Source organism: Panthera leo, chromosome E2, assembly GCF_018350215.1.
Source record: "Panthera leo isolate Ple1 chromosome E2, P.leo_Ple1_pat1.1, whole genome shotgun sequence".
Classification (NCBI taxonomy): domain Eukaryota; kingdom Metazoa; phylum Chordata; class Mammalia; order Carnivora; family Felidae; genus Panthera; species Panthera leo.
Genome location: NC_056693.1, coordinates 10,601,071 through 10,615,617, shown reverse-complemented (window position 1 = coordinate 10,615,617; position 14,547 = coordinate 10,601,071). Strand labels below are relative to the sequence as shown.

Here is a 14,547-nt window from a genome sequence, read left to right as displayed (position 1 = left end):
TGTGGTCTGGGACTGGCTCACCACCACAGTGTGCCCAGAGAGGCGGGGTGGGCCGGGGAGAGGAGGGGCAAGGCCCGGGGCTTGAGGAGACCGTTCTGGAAGCATCGTGGGGTGCGGCAGCCCTGAAACACACTGGGGCAGCGCTTTGAGTGTCCATGGGAACAGTTATTGAGATATTATTAAAGTGAGCTCCTAGGGGTCCCTATGATATGATTATTAGTGGTGTCCCAGGGGCTCTCCCCGGAAGCCCAAAGCCCCGCCCGCTCAGCCTGGGTCTCATCCGGCCACCTCTGGGCATGCAGCCCTGCCTGAGCAAGGCTTCTCTTGCCCTGTCACACCCAGGTTTAGCTTCAATTCAGACCCTGCCCTCCGGCCCTGAACATTAAACTCACCCCAGATGCAGAGTAACCCCCCCCCCCCCCAATTAAAAGCCTGGTTCCAGGAGATTGGCCCCAGGTCAGTGAGACCCAGTTCTCTGGGTGAGATGTACGGTCCTGAATCATGAAAGGGCCCAGTGAGCTCTTTAACACAAATGCTCAGCCCCTGGCAACAGCCTAAAAGTGGTTGCCATGGAGATGGCAACAGCCACCTCAGAGAGAGACGGATGCCAGCACCAGGCTTGGCAGAGAGAAACTGCCAGAATGAAGAAGAAGGCGGTGCCTGTTTCACACTTGGCTGGAGCGGGAGACCAGGGATCCAAGCCAGGAGGGGCCAGCAGTTGGGGGGAGGGGGTGGGGGGAGGGTGCTGCTCCCAGACACCTCACCCAGGCTGGTCTCACAGCCAAGCCTGCAGGGAGCCTGGTCAAACCAGCAAAGACACGTAAGCTCCCCCCCCCCCCCCACCCCCGGATCCTCCAAGAGCCCAGGAGAGGGGGCGTCAGAAAGACCGCCGCATCAGCCAGCTAGAGGCAGAGGGAGCCCCAAAACCCCCAGCTCTCAGCCTTGCCACATTCGCTGGAACCTGCAGCCCAAGGCCTGCAGCGCTGTTCCAGGGCTGGATTTGCACAGGGCGCCCCAGCCCGAGTCCGATGCAATCTGTGCCCGTGGGCAGGAGGCACCATGGCCACCAGGCTTTGCGCCACTGGGGCAGGGGGCTGCGCGCGGACATGCACGGGGCCCTACTGGTCACCGGCATCCCGGAGGGCCTGGAGGAGGCGGCCGTCGAAGCCGTCTTGCAGCCGGCCTTCCTGCCCTCCCCCCAGCACGTGCAGGCTGTGCAACACTAGGGCCGCGAGGGACCAGAAGGCTGAGGCCGCCCGGTGGAGTTTGCCGAGGCCATAAATCACGCCTCCGTGCCCAGACAGATCCCGGGCAAGGGCGGCGTCCGGAGGGTTCTGTGTCACGACCGCGCGGAGGACACAAGGGTCCTGAGGCAGATGAAAGGCCTGTTGCTGGAGGAGGGGCCCTCGGAGGCGGGCCGCAGGCGCTGGAGGCCCCGGGGGCACGCCCCCCTCTCCCGCTTCGCTTCGGAGACCCAGGCCCAGGGCTCAGGGCCCACCCCCAGGCAGGCCGGCTCCCCCCCAGGGAAGGGCCGCCGGCCTCGCAGAAACACAGCCAGAGGCAACAGGTGGGCCCAGCAGGGCCAGGAGAGAGAGCCAGGCGGGAGTCCGACGACTCTCTGGGGCTGGTGATCCAGGACTCCACGCCCGCCCCAGGAGGCCGCCAAGGAGCTCAGGAAGAAGGAGTGGACCCTGCAGAGCGACGCGGGCGGAGGAGCGGTCCCCGCGAGTTCTTGGCCCTGGTGACGGGGCGGACAAAGCCAAGCAGGAGCGGGCGGAGGCAGAGCCCCGGGGGGGCGAGGCCCTCAGCCTCCACAGGGGAGAAGCCCGGCGCCCAGGGGGGCGCGGCCCGGCTTTAGTGGCCCTGCTGGCGGTGAGAGACACGTGGCAGCAGGAGCCCAGGGACAGCGACGCGGGGAGCCAGGAGACGAGAGGGTGGACAGTCCCGAGTTTGTGGCCATCGCGGCCTGTGCGGACCCGTGGGCCCCGTGGGCCCGTGGCGGGGAGGGGAGATGCTGAAAGTCGCTTGGGTGATGGAGTCACTGGGCTGGAGCGACAAGCGAGGCCAGACAGAGGCCCTCCCCGCGGTCTTGCCCGTCCCGCGCCGGGACACTCGCGGAGCCCGCGAGAAGGTGGACGAGGCGGGCCGCCGGGTGGACGCCGTGGTCCTGCGGAAGGCCGCGGGCCGCGGGAGCCGCCGGGAGCGCATTTCCAGCCTGGCCGAGCCCGAGCCCCCCTCCACGGGCGCGGGGACCCGGCGGGGCTGACGAGCGACGCCAAGGAAGGCGCCTGGGAAGGCGGGAGGTGCGGGCGCGCGGGAGGCGAGCGGGGCGCGGGCTCGGAGGCGGCTCCGGAGGCCGCGGGGAGCGGGGAGTCGGGGCCCGAGGCCGGGGCGTCCAGGAGGCCGCGGGCCAAGCGGGCGCCGCCCCGTCGGGCTCGGGCAGGAGCCGGGGTGGGGGCAGGGGAGGCGGAGGCGGAGGCCGCGGCAGGGTGGGGGTGGGGTGGGGCTGGCGTCGCTCGCGGGGGGAAGGCGGTGAACCGGGAAAAGAAGGGGCGCCGGGGCCCTTGCGGAGGCCGGCGAGGCCAGGGGTCAGCTGCTCACCCTCCCCCACCCCCGCCTCCAAGTCGGCCGGTAGTGAGAAGGGTCGTGGCGGCCAGAGGTTGCCCCCCAGTGCCGCTAGGGGAACCCGGAGACGCGCGGCCTCACCCCCCCCATCCCTGCAACGCCCTCCCCCGGCGCCCTGCCACAGAGGCGGCCTCCCGGCTTCACCCTGGGACCCGCGCTCTGCTGAGCCACCCGCCTCCGGCCTCCCGGGTCCCTCTCTGTCCCTCCTTTGCAGGTGGCCGGATCCCCAGGGAAGAAGGGAAGAGATTCAGCCCCTCCGGAAGGCAGCAGCCCCAGGTGATGGGCCGGTGTCTGGGGCCACCCAGGTGGCACCCGGTTAGCATGGGGGGGAGGTGAATGTGGGAGGACATGGGGCAGTGGAGAGGCCAGCCATGCCAGACAGTTCCTTCTGGCTCTCCGTGAGGCCCTCATGGTTCCGGAGACCTGCTTCTGGCCAGCGTCTGTGGGCCACTGTCCCCCCACTCCAGCCAGTCTCACGGGGCCTGGGACCTGGGATGGAGCCCCCGCCACCCAGCTGGGCAGTGGGTTGACACCCACTCTCCCCACATGTAGCCGAGGCCTGAAGGCTGATCCTCCCTGCTTGGGGGAGGAGATGATTCCGGAGAGAGGAATGTGAGGGGCAGAGGGGGCAGCCCCTAGGGGAGGGGAGAGGTCCCATGGGAGAAGAGAAGAGAGGAGAGGTGGGAAGGGTGGGGGCAGGGGAGGAGGAGGAGGAAGAAAGGGAAAGAGCACCAGCCCTGCCCCCCTCAGCCACAGCTGAGACAAGGGACCCAGCTCCTCAAGGCCAAGGCCGGCCACCTGCCACCGTCCCGGGCTGAATCTGCCACTCAGGCCGCCCAGGGATTCCCAGACATCTCAATTATTGGCCAAAATTTGCACCTCTGGGTAGATCACATAAAATCCAGATTTCTGGCTTGTGTCCGTGGCAGTGAGGGCAGCGCACTTCCAACAGGCCTGGGGTCCCCTCACCCCCCATCCCCTTTGTCCCTACAGCTGTCCCCTTCCTCGGGTCCCGTGGGCTGACCGACCCCTAGGCGCTGGCTTTGCAGCCCCGGCTTAAGAGGATGAAGGGTCCCCGTTTCTCTCTCTGAGTGAATTAAACACGGGAAGGACCCTGAGGGGGCACCTGAGGGGGCAGGGCCAGTCCAGCCAGTGCAGGAGCCGCCCAGGGTCTTGTGTTGGGAGGACGGAATGTCCCCAGGAGGGAGCTGCAGCCCAGCCCTGATCCCCCAGGCTCTTGGCTCCGCGCTGTCCGGTCAGCACCTGCTGTCCCAGCGTAGCTGCTTCGGTGCCCGGCGGTGTCTGGGTGGGGAAGTGGACCCTGGTTCTGGGCTGGCCGCTGTTTCTCGTCCCCTTGTCCTGGGGCTGCGTGTGTGCCTGGGCCAGAGTTCCCGTCCCCAGGCGGTGACGGGCCCATCGTGCCAGGAGGGCCCTCCCTCCACGTCTCCAGGAAGGCACAGGGGCCTGGGGGTGTCCCCACGGCCGGACTGCACTGTCCTACCCCCACCTCGGGACACCAGAATGCTTCAGTTGCACAGGAAGGAGTCTCCCTCAGGGCTGCAGGGACCTCCAAGGGACAGTGACTGAGATCACTTGGCAGCAGTCAGGATGCCCTGGGGCTGGGGAGGAAGCCCGTCGTCCTCCCAGGGGTCGATGGCCCTGGTCTGAGTGGCCTCTGCAGCCGCCTGGGGGCGGGGCAGGAGGGCGGAGCATCTCTGGGCTCCTCTCCTGGAGCCCCTGTCCCCTGGGGCCCCTCAGGAAAGTGAATGGAGCCTTCTGGTCTGGCCTCAATGTGCTCTGGATGAAGGGGGAGGGGAGTGTCTGAGGTTGGGCCACCACCCTGGGACTGCCCCGTCACCGATCTGCAGCCTGTTTCCCCCACACACACCCACCACTCCCCGCCCCGGGTCGCCTCACCCAGTACAAGCCTTGTCCACACCCAGGCTTCTCAGGCCCAGAGCAGGGACGCGTTTGTAATTTGGAGATAAGAGGGCCCCACGTTCAAGGCTGATAACCCACTTGGCCCCCTGGTCCTTGGTCTGCGCTCTAGCAGGGATTCTAGCCAGCGACCCTCTGGGTGCTGGCCATATGGGTTTTAAGTATTTTTGTGTCATTTCTGCCTGCAGTCGTCTTCTCTGGACGAAGGAGAGAGAGCAGAAAGACCTGGTCCCCTCCCCAACAGGGACCGGCCGAGGAAGCGGGTTGGAAATGGGCTTCCCCAGCTCCAGGCTGTACACACTGATGTCACTGAGAGCTCTGAAATCGAGTGGGTGCAGAGTGGGGAGACACGAAACCTTTTCATTTTGTGTCCGCACCTGTATGGACCACCTGCAGTCTTCCTTTCCCATCCCTCAATGGCTTCTTGGGCCCAGCCCAATCACATTTGGTGGGAGAAAAGTCCCTCCAATCCTGTTTATTTTTTAAAATGAAAAAAAAAATTTTTTGACATTCATTTAATTTTCGTGAGAGGGAGAGAGAGAGAGAGTGTGTGTGTGTGTGTGTGTGTGTGTGTGTGTGTGTGCCAGCGGGGGAGGGGCAGAGAGAGAGGGAGACACAGAATCCGAAGCAGGCTCCAGGCTCCGAGCCGTCGGCACAGAGCTCCAGGCGGGGCTCGAACTCCCGAACCGCGAGATCGTGACCTGAGCCGAAGTCGGCCGCTCGACTGACTGAGCCTCCCAGGCGCCCCCATCCAATTCTGTTTCAAACTCCATCCTCCTTCTCTCTCTTTCTCCAGCTGTGGTCCCAGGACTTGCAGTGGGGGCGGGGCACCTCCTCATCTCCTCCCCGGCCCCCTCTTCTGGGGTCTGGGCCCCCACTGTATTCACTGTGGGTGAAGGCCACGCAGGGAGTCACGTGTCTCGGATCCGTCCTATCAATGCCAAGGTTCCTCGGTGGGCTTTATGGCTTCTTCAGCCACCACCGACTCCGATTCCGAGTTCTGTGGCTGCAGCATTCATGAACCACAGGTATGGAATCTTTGGACATGATTAGGGATGAAGGGAAAATCATAAAACAAGGAGGATGACAGATTCTCTATCCCCCTAAGTGATACTGCTCCCAAGAAATTAACAGCATATTCCCCGGAACCAGGACGGGGAACCACGAAGAGTCTGTACGGGTCACCTATTGCTGGGTTGGAAATTGTCCCCAAGCCTAGCACCGTAAAACAACAATGTGGGTTCCTATCTCACATTTTCTGAGGGTCAGGAATCTGGGAGCTGCCTCTGGGTGCTTCTGGCTCGAGGTCTGTCCTGAATGTGCAATCAGGATGTCGGCTTGGGGCCGCTGTCATCCGAAGGCTCGTACGGGGCCGGAGGGCGTGCTTCCCAGGTGGCTCACTCCCGTGGCTGTTGGCTGGACAGCCAGTGCCTCTCCTCACGTAGGCCTCCCCGTGGGACTGACGCGGCAGTCGGCTTCCCCCAGAACGAGCGTTGGCAGAGGGAGAGCATACAGAGGCCTCGATGCCTTCTCATACAATGCCTCAGAAGCCACACGCAGCCACTCCTGCCATTTTCCGTTTGTTGAAAGTGAGCCTCTGTGTCCAGACCTCACTCACCGGGAGTAGACGTAAGCTCCACCTCTGGAAGTGAAGAGCATCCGAGAGTGTCCGGGCAGAGTATAAAAGCAGCACGGAGATCCTGACCATTCCTGGTTCATCTTCTGCCTAACTCATGAAAATGAAAGCCACACATGCAGCGGGGGACACGTGGCTCCCTCAGAAGTTCCTGCGAAAGCAACGGGCTAGCTGATTTTCTCCAATTCTCCATCCCAGCGCGGGCTCCTGCATTAGGATTTGGCTTGGGGGTAAGAGGTAAAAGGTCTGTAATGGCCTCACGGGCAAATTCCTTCTTTTCTGGAAAGCACCTTCTGCCTGTGCAGGAATCTGCAGTTTCTGCCCTGTCTAGATCTAGGGAACAGTGAGACAGGCAGTGAAATTACAGCAGAGAATCATTACAGGGCAAAAAAGGGAGCCCAGTGCACCATTAAGGAGATTTTCTGGGACAAGCCACAGAATCTTCAGCATATAGTGGCTCACACACAGGCAAGAAAGTCAAGCAGTGGAAGTTGCTGGGGTTTGAATTAGCAGCCCAACAATGTCAGTTTCAGAGTCTGTGATTCTCCTGGCCTCTCCTCACAAGAGGAGAGTCACAAGATAGCTGCCGCAGCTCCAGACATCACATCACACACCATGTTCAAAGACAGGACGCAGGGGACCGCAGAAAGCAGGAAATTTCTCTTTGTTAAGGGTGGGAACACCTTCTCCCAGAATTCCTCAGCAGACCTCCTTTTATATACCTTTGGCCAGTACTGAGTCGCTTGACTACCCCCTGACCAGGGTGAGGCTGATTAAGGTCAAAAAAGCTTGCTTGCTTGCTTGCTTGCTTGCTTGCTTTCTTTCTTTCTTTCTTTCCTTTCCTTTCCTTTCCTTTCCTTTCCTTTTTTCTTTTTCTTTCTTTCTTTCTTTCTTTCTTTCTTTCTTTCTTTCTTCCTCTCCTTCTTTCCTTCTTTCTTTCTTTCTCTCCTTTCCTTCTTTCTTTCCTTCTTCCCTTCTTTCTTTCTTTCCTTCTTTCTTTCACTGTTTATTTTTTAGAGAGAGAGAGAATGCGCACAAGTGGGGAGGAACAGAGAGAGAGGAAGACCGAGGATCCAAAGTGGGCTCTGTGCTGACAGTGCAGAGGCCAAAGTAGGGCTCAAACTCACAAACAGGGAGATCGTGACCTGAGCTAAAGTCAGACGCTTAACCGACTGAGCCACCCAGGCACCCCCAAAGTTCTGTCTTCTACTTGAACAAAATCTAGAGGCGCCTAGAGTCCCTGTTCGGCCCACTTCTCTCCCTCACATCAACTGCCTGGTCTCTCTATGGATATCTGAGTTTGGGAGCCCTGCTCGAGTGTGAGCACGGGTCAGCTAGGGATGTTTTGGTTACAAATCAGAGAAAACCAAACTGATAGCAGGCACAAAGATATAAAGATATTTCTTAGTTTCTCAATTACAGCTTTGGAGGAAAAAGTCTTCTGGGTTTAATTAGCAGGTCAAGTATGCTATTGAGAACCCAGAATTGTTCTATTCTTCCAAATGTTGCTCTTTGCCTTCCAGTTTATTGCCTCACGGTCACAACATGGCTGCTGAGCTCCGGACATCACCTTCTCCCACAACAGGTAAAAAAATGGATAGGTGGGGTGGTGACAGCCCTCTCTTATCCTGCTTCTCCTCTTTTATCCAGTCACAAACCTATTTCCCAAAAGCGGCCAGCGCACTCATTGGCCAGAACGGGGTCACTGCCTACCTGCCCCTACAAAGGAGTCTAGGAAAAAGGAGAGCTGGCTTTTTTCACCACTTTAGTATGAGGTGGTAAATGGGAGAGGAGTTGTTAGTGGCTGTTAGATCAGCCAATCAACACTATCGGTGACTGACGTGACCTCATGCCCACTGCAAAAATAATTTTTAAACATTGAGAGAGAAAGAGAGAGAGAGATGGAGATATTCTTTGTCTCCCGCAGTGGCAGTGGGAGAGATACTATTTTGCATCATAAAATCCATCTACAGAATCAGCTTCGGGGGCGGGGGGGGGGGAAGAATCGGCTTCAAGAAGGTGAGAATAAATCGTCGTGGGTCTTCTCCGTCACATCAGGAAAGGATCGCTTCCCTTCCACGAGCACGTTGAAATAAGAGCCCAAGGCTCGTCTAGATTTGTTGTTTCTGGACCCCAAAATAGCCACCCTTCCTCTGATCGTTCCTTCCGTCAGAAGCGAAGTTTCTACGGGACAGTGTTTCTCCCACTCATCCTGATGTGTCCAATGTCAAGGGCGTTCCTGTAGGAGGGACGGAGCTGAGGACTTGGCTGGGGTGCCCGGTGGCTGGGCTGGTGAAGCGTCTGACTTCGGCTTGGGTCGTGATCTCGCGGTCCGTGGGTTCGAGGCCCGCGTCGGGCTCTGTGCTGAAGCCTGCTTCCGATTCTGTGTCTCCCTCTCTCTGTGCCCCTACCCGCCCCCCTTCTAAAAATAAATAAACATTAAAAAAAAATTTTTTTTAAAGGCTGCTGTCATCTCGAGGCGGAAGACTGCTTCCAAACTCACTCACCTGGCCATGGGCAGGCCTCAGGGGCTCCCAGGCTGTTGGGGACAGACATGAGTCCCCGCCCGAGGGCCTGTCCATCCGGCAGCTTCCAATATGACAGCCAGGCCCCGCAAGACAGGGAGTGTGGCCAGGACAGAAGTCAGTCTTTTTGTAACCTAATCCCTGAAGGGGCATCGCGTCCCTTTCGCCATTTATTTGTTAGAAGCCTGTCACCAGGACCAGCCTACACTCACAGGGGCATAGACCCCAGGATCGTGCGAATACCAGGAGGCCATGCTAGAGGTCGCCTCTCCTAAGGAGACAGGCTAAGGTGATAATCAATGTGACCAGGGCTCCATCTGGTGGGAAGGGATGGCGAACGGCAGGGGACGTGACAAGACGGGAAGTTTTATTTCTAACAAATTTTTTTTTGAGAGAGAGAGAGAGATAGCATGCACACAGGAGCAGTGGCAGGGAGGGAGGGAGAGAGCATCCCAAGCAGGCGCCACGCTCAGCACGGAACCCGACCGGGGCTCGATCTCACCGCCGTGAGATCGTGACCCGAGCCGAAATCGGGAGCTGGGTGCTTGACTGACTGAGCCACCCAGGCGCCCCATAACAATTTTAACTTCGTAGTTGCGTTGCCAGAAAAAACACAGGATGACTAGCTAAATTTGAATTTTGAAAAACAAAAATTTCTTTTGGTATAAAGTATAAGTATATCCCATGCAACCCTTGGGATATACTTATACTAAAAATAACGCATTGAGCATCCAGGGAGGGGGCATCCAGGAGGCCTTCGGCCACCCAAGCCTAGAGCTCGGAGAGACGGCTGTGTGGTACGCAGAATCCTGACCCCCGAGAAATACCTACATCCTAATCCCTGGGACCCATGAATGTTACCCTCCATGGCAAAAAGGAATGTGTGGCTATGTTTAAATTAAGGTTGTGGGGGCGCCTGGGTGGCTCAGTGGCTTAAGCGTCCAACTCTTGATCTCAGCTCAGGTCTTGATCTCAGGATGAGATAAGATAAGATAAGATAAGATAAGATAAGATAAGATAAGATAAGAAGCGCCTGGGTGGCTCAGTGGGTTAAGCATCCGACTTTGGCTCAGGTCATGCTCTCACTGTTTGTGAGTTCGAGCTCCACATCAGACTCTGTGCTGACAGCCGAGAGTCTGGACAGCCTGCTTCAGATTCTGTGTCTCCCTCTGTCTCTGCCCCTCCCCTGCCCGCACTCTGTCTCTCTATCTCTCTCACAAAAATTAACATGAAACATTTTTAAATAAAAAGGTAAGATCGGTAAAAGTTGTGGAGACGGGGAGAATCTTCTGGGTTATCTGGGTGGGTGGTTCCACTTGCAACACAACGGGAGCCACGAGCCAGGGACCGCCAAGGCCACCCCCAGAAGCTGGAAGAGGCAAGGAAGGGCTCAGTTTTGAACCTCTAGCCTCCAGAACCATGAGACAATACCCTTCTGCTGTCTCAAGCCACCCTGTTTGGGACGCTCGGTTACAGCGGTCCTAGAAGACTAATACAAGGGAAGAGGGGTGCAAGGTGGGGGGGAAGGAGGGAAGCAGAGGTGGGACAGGAGAGGAAGATGCTTCCCTGCAGGTGGAGGGACCGCCGGCCCAGGAAGGCAGGCGAGCCTCTGGAGGCTGGAAGAGGTCGGGAGGTGCGTTCTCCCCGGGGCCTCCAGAAGGAACACGGCCAGGCCAACAGCTAAAATAAACCCCTGTGACCCGCGTCAGACTTCTGTGCCCCAGAACGGTAAGAGAATTCATACATGTTGTTTTAAGCTGCTTGGTGGGGGGTGATTCGTCACAGCAGCCCCAGGAAATGAACGCAGCGGGCTAAGGACAAAGGTGCAGGTGGGGAGGGGAGGGAGGAGAGAGAAAAGCATGGGATTAGCAGCGTCAGGGTCTGGCCTCGGCAGGGCAGCCGCGAGAGGGGCGCAGACCATGGACGAGGAGACCCCAGGGAGGCAGACAGGAAGCCATCAGAGAGAGAGCAGAGGCACTAAGGACAAAAGTCAGAGGCTGACACCTGTCACTCATGAGGCAGCATGGAGTTCCATGGCTCAGGGAAGGTCCCGATGTCCCCCTCTGTGCTGATGGCTTCCTGTGTGGCTCTCCTGCCCAGCCCCGTCACCAGAGCCCAGGTTCCATCCGGCCTTGGCTGTAATTACGTGCAACCCATAGGTTGCACGTTCCAAAGGTATAAACGGGAGACTGGCATGGAGCGACTGGGGACACAGCGTCTCCCAGTGACGTGTGATACATGTGCTGGGTCGACTGGGGAAACATAAAACCCATGAGAGCAAGAACTGGCCTGTGTCGCTCACCTCTGGGTCCCCGGGGCCTGGAACCGCGAGTCTCAACTGGGCGCTGACGCTGAGAGACATTTGGCAATGAGAATTTCCTGGGTGTCACAGCTGAGTTCAAGGGCAGGGTTACCGTCATCTAGGGGGTAGAGGCCAGGGATGATGCTTAGGGTCCACACGCACGCCAAAGAATAACCCTGCCCTATGCAGGGCAGAACAAGAGACCCCGCAGATGTCCGAGTCCTATTCCTCGGAACCTATGAATGCAAGCTGTGAACTCAAGTTCCCTAAAAATACGGAAGTTATCCTGGGTTACCCAAGTGTGGCCAGTGTAAGGACCCTTAACAGTGGAGGTGGGACAGGAAGGGAGAACCTGACGAGCGGCCGCATGGGAAAGGCCTGTCCTGCAGCTTTGAGGATCGCAGGAAGGGCCCACGGGCCAAGGAAAGCATGTGGCTTCTAGAAACTGGAAAAGACAAGGAGAGAGAGAACAGATTCTCCGCTAAAGCCCTGCCGACGTCTTGATCTTAGCTTGTGAAAGGTCCATCTTGCACTTCTGATCTTTAACACCGTAACAGGGACGCCTGGGTGGCTCTGTCGGTTGAGCGTCCGACTTCGGCTCGGGTCATGATCTCGCGGTCCGTGAGTTCGAGCCCTGCGTCGGGCTCTGTGCTGACCGCTCAGAGCCTGGAGCCTGTTTCAGATTCTGTGTCTCCGTCTCTCTGACCCTCCCCCATTCATGCTCTGTCTCTCTCTGTCTCAAAAATAAATAAACATAAAAAAAATTTTTTTTTTAAAATAAATGTCCAACTCTTGATCTTGGCTGGGGTCCCGATCTCCGCGTTGAGAGTTCAAGCCCCACGTTGGGCTCCACACACAGTGGAATAACAGGGGTGCCTGGGGGGTTCAGTCAGGTTAGGCGTCTGACTCTTGATTTTTGGCTCAAGTCATGATCTCATGGTTGGTGGGATCGAGTCCCAAGTCAGGCTCTGTGATGATAGTGGAACCTGCTTGGGGTTCTCTCTCTCCCACTCTCTCTGCCCCTCCCCTGCTCATGCGTACTCTCTCTCTCTCTCTCTCTCAAAATAAATAAACTTAAAAAAATAATAATTAATTCGCCTTGAGCACAAATGACAGAGAAGCTTCTGGAGTTACAGAAAGCACCCGCATGCTATGTCCCCTCTCGTCAGTTTATGTAAGGAAACGCAAACTTAAGTTAAAGCAATTGCAGTTTCATTGTTGAGCTTTGTCGAGCTTTATTGAGATATGACTCACATACCATAAAACCCACCCTTTGAACATCTACTTACTCAATGGTTTGGGGTATATTTACCAACTTGTGCAACCATCACAATCAATTTTAGAACATTTTCATCAGCATGTTCTTCTTTTTTTAATGTTTACTTATTTTTGAGAGAGAGAAAGAGAGAGACAGAGTCCGCGCAGGGGAGGGGCAGAGAGAGAGAGGGAGACCCAGAATCCGAAGCAGGCGCCAGGCTCTGAGCCATCAGCACAGAGCCCGACGCAGGGCTCGAACTCATGAGCCGTGAGATCGTGACCTGAGCCAAAATCGGGCACTTAACCGACTGAGCCACCCAGGCGTCCCTCTAATTTTTTTTTTTAATTTCAAAATTGGGAGATGCCCCTAAAATAGGAAGACCTGCAACCTCACAGGTGCAAGGACTGAACTGGAGTATCCATAAAGGGGACACGGTGTCACCGTTAAAGCAAAATTGTTTCCGCGGCTCCTGGCCTCTGGAACTCACGCCTCCTTTTCGGTCTCCCCACCGTCCTTGTCTCGCTCTTGCTCTGCTGGCCTCTCCAATGCTGTTGTCATAAATCCCCGGCATTCAATTCCCTCGGTTGGAAATACCTAGAGTGGCTTCTGTTACATCGCCCTCAGCTTCTATGTGAGGATCTCTGTTCTGGGCCGAGCCCGGCTGGAAAAGGAGCGAGAGGAAGGGCGGTTGTTACACCTGCCACAACCAAGGAAGGATTCTAGGAAAACAGAACGTTTTCTCGACCCTGCCCACTCAGGCTGAGCTGGGGCACGGCCTTGTTCCGGGGCATGTAAAGGATGGCGGTGGACGAGAGAGGCGTGTTACCCCAAGGGCTGCTGAGCCTCTGGGCAGAAAAGGGGACTCGGTGTATTAGTCTGTTCAGGCTTCATTAATAAAATACCACAGGCTGGGGGGAGCTTAAACAACAGGCATTTATTTTCTGGAGGCTGGGAAGTCCAAGATCAAAATGCTAGCAGATTTGATTCCTGGTGAAGCCCCGCTTCTTGGCTTGCAGACGGCTGCCTTCTTATCGTGTGCTTGTATGGCAGAGAGAGAGAGAGAGAGAGAGAGAGGAACAGAGAAAGCCCTGGGATCTCTTTCTCTTCTTATAAGGACACCAATCCCATCCTGGGGTCCCTGCCCGCATGACCTCATTGAAACCGAATTACCTCCCAAAGGCCCCACCTCCAAATACCATGATGTTGGGAGTTAGGGTTTCAACATATGAATCTGGGAGGGGTTGGCTGTGGAGGTGGGACACAGCAGGTAGAAAGTGATAATAAAGGTAATTCCTATTTTTCAGCGTATCAGATGGTTAATATATATGATCTCACCGATCATGATCCCAAAAGGTGTGTCATGTATCCCTTGCTGTGTGACAAACCCTCCCAAGACTAAGTGCTTCAAAATGGCAGCAGCCAGGGGCACCTGGGTGGCTCAGTCGTTTAAGCAACCAACTCGTGACTTTGGTTCAGGTCATGATCTCGAGGTTCATGAGTTCAGGGCCCGTGTGGGGCTCTGTGCTCTCAGTGTGAACTCCTGCTTGGGGTTCTCTCTCTCTCTCCCCCTCCCCTGCACTCTCTCTTTGTCTTAAATATAAATTAATAAAATTGGAAAGACATTTTTCATGTTTCTTTATTTTTGAGAGAGACAGAGTGTGGGTGGGGGAGGGGCAGAGAGAGAAGGGGGGACACGGAATCCGAAGCAGGCTCCGGGCTCTGAGCCGTCAGCACAGAGTCCCATGCGGGGCTCGAACCCGCAGAACCTGGAGATCATGACCCGAGCTGACGTGTGGCGCTTAACCGACCGGGCCACCCAGGGGCCCGGATTAAAAGGTCTTTTTAATTAAAAAATCATTTTTTTTTTAATGTAAACAAGGAGGTGAGGAGGTTCTCTCGTCCCTGCAGGTGCACACAGATACTCTTTTGCATAATCAAGCCCATCGAAAAAAACCTGCCCCCTAAGGTGACGGACTGTGACCATTCCCAGGAACACCCATCTCTTCTGGTGCCGTCCCCAGGCTTGCGTTCCTGGAACCGACCTGGTCTGTTCGTTTAAGACTGTCCTTGGAAGGATCGTGTGAACAAGACGGTCTTGTGAGAGTCGCCTAGAAATTGTCGCTCTCTCTTGAGAAAAATAACCTCCCGGAGAAGACTGTGATTCCGATTGGTCGTCTTCTTTGATCATTTGTTGCCATGGTGATAACATCATCTTTCTATTATTAAAAGGAGTAACTGCGCGCAGGGTTTGCCTCCTCCCTCT

General features: G+C 56.8%; 1 long non-coding RNA gene across 8 annotated transcripts; it reads left to right on the top strand.

Annotated features, from left to right (window-relative positions):
* Positions 1 to 2,807: 2,807 nt before the first annotated feature.
* On the top strand, positions 2,808 to 14,211 carry LOC122208187. Of its 8 annotated transcripts, none has more exons than XR_006197145.1 (6): positions 2,808 to 2,901; positions 5,360 to 5,591; positions 6,171 to 6,436; positions 7,723 to 7,784; positions 8,872 to 9,013; positions 10,297 to 10,436. It is a non-coding gene; the product is annotated as an uncharacterized LOC122208187 (long non-coding RNA). The 8 variants fall into 8 exon arrangements; XR_006197146.1 differs by having other exon boundaries at positions 8,906 to 9,013; positions 10,297 to 10,435; XR_006197139.1 differs by having other exon boundaries at positions 6,171 to 6,429; positions 10,297 to 10,434.
* The last annotated feature ends 336 nt before the right edge of the window (positions 14,212 to 14,547 follow it).